This window comes from Halichoerus grypus, chromosome X, assembly GCF_964656455.1.
Source record: "Halichoerus grypus chromosome X, mHalGry1.hap1.1, whole genome shotgun sequence".
NCBI lineage: Eukaryota > Metazoa > Chordata > Mammalia > Carnivora > Phocidae > Halichoerus > Halichoerus grypus.
This window is the reverse complement of record NC_135727.1, coordinates 112414865-112420108: the sequence shown is the minus strand read 5'-3', so window position 1 is coordinate 112420108 and position 5244 is coordinate 112414865. Positions and strand designations below refer to the sequence as shown.

General features: G+C 39.2%; 1 non-coding gene across 1 annotated transcript; it reads right to left on the bottom strand.

Moving 5' to 3' along the window:
• Window positions 1-3769: 3769 nt before the first annotated feature.
• LOC118538168 (U6 spliceosomal RNA) lies at window positions 3770-3876 on the bottom strand. The gene has a single exon (XR_004918476.1). It is a non-coding gene; the product is annotated as a U6 spliceosomal RNA (small nuclear RNA).
• Window positions 3877-5244: the final 1368 nt, after the last annotated feature.

Below are 5244 nucleotides of genomic sequence, written 5' to 3'. Positions count from 1 at the left end.
AGAAAATAATAAAATAAAATTTATTAGAGAAACTTTGACTTGAAAAAAATTAGTTTTAAACCATGGAGGACTATATTAATAGGAAATGTTATACCTCACAATAACAATTTAAAGGAATTTTAGGGCTAAAATTATTATAAAGTGATTTCATAGACTTAGTTTGCTTAAATGAGCAAGGCTGTGAATGAGAAAATATGAATGAATAAATGTTCTCCTTCAAAGAGTGGAAGAATGGGAAGATAGAAGAGATCCCTCATTTTCAGTTTTTTTGTTCACCATTTGATGTGCAGTCCTGCAGGGGATAGGACCAGTAGTCCCATTATTTGTAAGAATATTAATATAAAAATCTGAGAAATTAAGAAAAACACTGTAATGTTAAAATTGAATTTTAAAAATTCATATATGCCCGTGATTAAATAGTGTATTAGTTATCTATTGCTACATAATATTACCACAAAGTTAGAGGCTTAACACAGGACACATTTATTATTTCACACTTTCTGTGGGTCAGGAGTCTGGGCATGGCTTAGCTAAATGCTCTGCTTTAGGGACTCACAGAGGTTCAATCAAGGTGTCAGTCAAGGTTGTGCTTGCCTCTGCTCCCAAGCTTTGCGGTTATTGGCAGTTTTTCATTCCTTGCAGGCTGCTGGACTGAGGGTCTCCGTTTCTTGCTGGCTGTTAGCCAGAGGCTGCCCTCAGTTCTTTGTCAAGTGGCTCTTTTCATAAGTGGTTCACAGCCTGCAGCTGGCTTCTTTAGAGCTAGCAAGGGAGAGATTCTCCTTCTAAGACTGCCATCAGTCATACATATATAACCATATATATGTAATCGTGTGCATCCTGCCGTCTTTGCCATACACTACTGGCTAGAAGCAAGTCATGATTCCTTCCACTTTCGGGAGGGGAGCACACAGGAACATGAACACCAGGAGGTAGGGATCATGGGGGCCACCCTAGAGTCTGTCTGCCTCAATATGTATATTTTTCTAACTGTATCCATTGAAATGGCCTAAAAGCAATGTTACCCCAGTAATGAACACCCCTAAGTGCTCAGGTTGTGGTCTCTGAAAACCATTCCCCATTAAAGTGCAACTGGACCTTTTGGAGAAATAGCTTATTCCAAGGCTGGAACAGGGAAAATACAAGAAAAGCCAGGGATATTTTTTTGTGCTATAAATAAATAAAGTTCTTAAAGATTACTGGGGTTATGTTCCACTGGCCATCGTCATGACATTTAGAGCATTATAAAGACTAATGGTGGCAATGAGTTCAAACAGATGGACTCTGAAAATTCACTGAGGAAGCTGTTGAATCAACTACTTACTATGAAAATTCGTAATTATAATGGTAAAAAAATTAAACATTTTATCCTGCCTTTCCGGTAGAATTTGTATTTCATGTAACCAAATATCCCCCCAAATGAAGGAATGCTCTACTTCACAGATGAATGCTAATTCGTAAATGTAGAAGAGATGATAGATTTTGAAAAACATCACAATCTTGAATGAAATTACCATGATAATTATAATGATCATAACACCATATCTACAGGTGTTAAAATGGTTAATGGGAACTGGATTTTTTTAAAAAAGATTTTATTTTTAATTAATCTTTATACCCAAATAGGACTTGAACTCATATCCCTGACATCAAGAGTCACATGCTCTACCAACTGAACCAGCCAAGCACCCTCGAACTGGATATTTTTAAAATGCAAAAAGAACAATGGTCACTTCCTAGTTTCAGGGCAAAAATATAACTGTAAAATGGAGTGATTAGGCAATCATCACCTTAATCCAGTGGTCAGTCTCAACATCATTAATGGATTAACCATATATTACGTGTTTTCTGTTGTGATTCAACCTGAATGCCCATCACCTATAGAGAATTCTAGCCAAAAATGTTTAGTAAAAATGTTATAGCAAATACAGGGATAAAAGGACAAACTAAGGGGCACCTGGGTGGCTCAGTCATTAATCGTCTGCCTTTGGCTCGGGTCATGATCCCAGGGTCCTCGGATCAAGCCCCGCATCGGGCTCCCTGCTTTGCGGGAAGTCTGCTTCTCCCTCTCCCACTCCCCCTGCTTGTGTTCTCTCTCTCGCTGTGTCTCTCTCTGTCAAGTAAATAAATAAAATCTTAAAAAAAAAAAAAAAGGACAAACTACATAGCACCAGAGGTAGAAACTAAATGAACCAAAAGGTGGCATATTCTTCAAAGCAACTGTAGAACCGTCTCTTTAATAGTCAACATCATAACAAAAGGGACCTAATAATCAGATGCCATGGGTGGTCCTTGAATAGATCCTGTTATGGACCAAACAACTGTTAAGGGCATTTTTGTGTCATTTGGGAAATTTTTAATGTAGTCTAGATATTTGATGAAATGGACATATGGAGTTTGTAGACTTAAAAAAGCAGGTTATAAAATAGCATGTGATTCAACTGTGATTCATTTTTGTAAGAAGTACACACACATGCACAGACACATATAATGGTATAGGAAAAGATCTGGAAGTACAGGTACCAAGGTGTTAACAATGGTGGATCTCTCGGGGGGGGGGGCAGGAATGTTTATGAGTTTCCTATTGTTGTTGTAATGAATTACCACAAATTTAGTGCCCTAAAACAACACAAATTTATTCTCTTACAGTTTTGGAGGTCAGAAATATGAAGAGGCTTTTGGGACTAAAATCAAGGTGTCTGCAGGGTTGGTTCCTTTTGGAAGTTCTAGGAGAGAATCCATTGCTTGTGTCTTCCAGTTTCTTGAGGCTGAGGCTGCCTGCATTCCTTGACTCTCGTTACATCACTCCAATATATGCTCTTATTGTCACATCACTTTCTCTGTCTTCTGACCCTCCTGGCTCCCTTTCCTAAGGACCCTTGTGATTACATTGGGCCCACTTGGACAATCCAGGCTATCTACCCATTTCAAGATCCTTCACTAGTCACATCTGCAAAGTCCCTTTTGCCATGTAAGGTAACATTCACAGCTTCCGGGAAATCAGGTCGTGGACATCTTTGAGGGGAGCCATTATTCTGTCTACCATAGAATGTTATGTTTTTATTCTTTATTTTTGTTTATATATTTTGTATTTTTATATAATGTGGATGTATTACTTAAAATATATTAGTTAAAAGTAGAAAAATGTTATAGTTTAATATCAGGTGATATGAAATGTGGTTATTTATAAACTTTAATTTGGCTCCGTGTGAAGTTTGAGCTGCACGTTCAGTTATTTTCTCACTTTGTATTTATACTAAATCAGAAAATTCAAATTCACAAACATCTCCAGAAATGGCAGCAAGTGTTTGGTAACTGGGTCAGAGACTTTTGTATGTTGGATTGAACAAGAATCCATAAATTGAGAAGTAATTTCTTCCATTGAGTGTTGCCTCCAGACGCTAAGTGGATGAAATATCAAACTCAAATTCTGCAAGGATGAATGTTTCACCTTAGGAGACTATCACTAGGGGCAGTACTGTCCAAGGGTATGCTTTGAAAACACGTGGGGTTACTATGGTTGTTGCAGTGATTGACGGGAACCCCCTGGCTGGGGATTAGTTAGTTGGGCAGAAGCCAAGAATGTCATATGTCCTTCAATGCATGTGCCTTTCTTACGAGGATAAATTTTCCTACATCTTATGTAATTTTCAAACATCCCCCTAGGCATTCATGTGTATGAAAAACTTATTTGTAATCATCTGAACCTGAACCTGACCTCATTTTGCATGTAAACTCAATGTACTTTTTTCTCTTTCTAAAATTTATTTTTAAAAATATGGGATGCTTTTTACAAATTTTCATGTCATTCTAGTGCAGGGGCCATGCTTATCTTCTCTGTATAATTCCAATTTTAGTATATTGCTGCTGAAGTGAGCATAACTCAAAGTATTTTTTGCATGGTTTTAATATCCTGGAATTTTCCAGGAACGGAACTACTGTGTAAATTGAAAGGAGCGTGTGTTGTTTTGTTTGGAACTTTCCCAAGAATGGCTTAATGTTTTAGAAAATCATGCCAGTGACATCAATGCCATTTATGGGCTGTGCTAGATATCTTCCATTTGCCCTTCCAGATTCACTCCACCCTCTCTACCTGCTCTGTGTCATGGGAGGGGGCAGTATCAATAGGTTTCTTTGCCCTCCTGCTTCTGGATAGGTTCACTCAATGAAAAGCATGGGCAAGAAATCTGGAAGTTGAAAGGAGAGTGAGGTGTGCCACTTGAAATGACCATCAGGAAGTGAGTGTCGTCTGATCCATGGAAACCCTAAAATAGGATGTGACAACAGTATTCCAGTAGAAAATGGTAACGCTGTATATACATGATTGAGTCCAAGCTGTCAGAAGGCACAAGTGAAGTGCATGAGGCAATGTTTTAAACTCCCATGGTACTTGCTTCTACTGATTTACTTCTCCCCTAACCCACATTTATGACTTCCCAGAGAGTTCTCTATGACTGGTTAACAGAGAAAAAGCACAGGCCTGGTTTACACACGGTTTGCTGGCACCAGCTTAAAAATTCTAGCCCCTGAAAGACGGTGGTGAAGGAAAATATTCCTGGGAGCAAAACTTTGGGCAGGACCTCTTATTGTCCGCTTCATGTGGAAGGATAGATAGCCTGCTTTCTCTCTGGGCATGCTATTGTTGGAAGATGCTGTCACAGCCCAGAGTCACACTGCTTGTTCTTTCACAGGCCTGGAATGCAGAACCCAGACCACTCTTTACTTGAGCCCTTTCCCAGGGCTTTGTTTGTAGGGAGCTGCCTTGAGGGATGAGGTGATATCTCCTCAACAAATTAGAGGCTTGCTCTAGAAGATGTGAATTCCCCCAAGGCCAGTATTCCTCAGCTGCAATGCAAAAGTACATGATATACACAATGTGTCCACTGGGCCCCTCGGCATGGCCCCTGTGGGACTTGGGGAGTGGGGAACCCATACAAATATGCTGATGATGCTAGACTGCTTACCATGCTGCTGGCATCCAGTAAATGAAAACAGGCTACTTCATTAGCTTGTAAGTAGAAGAAAAATCTCAAACCCCGATGAATATTTATTAGACACTTTGCAGTTAGTTTTATAAGCCTTTTCGATAGGTATGTGACTTGTACCTGATTTTGCATTGAGAGGTGCAACTCAGAATTGTTCCTCTGTAGTTTGGGTCCCTTAGGGAAAATTTTTGCCACTTTTATGTTTGAATGACTTATTTTTTGTTTTGTTCAGGCATACTCCACTGACAGAGGTGTCACTGCA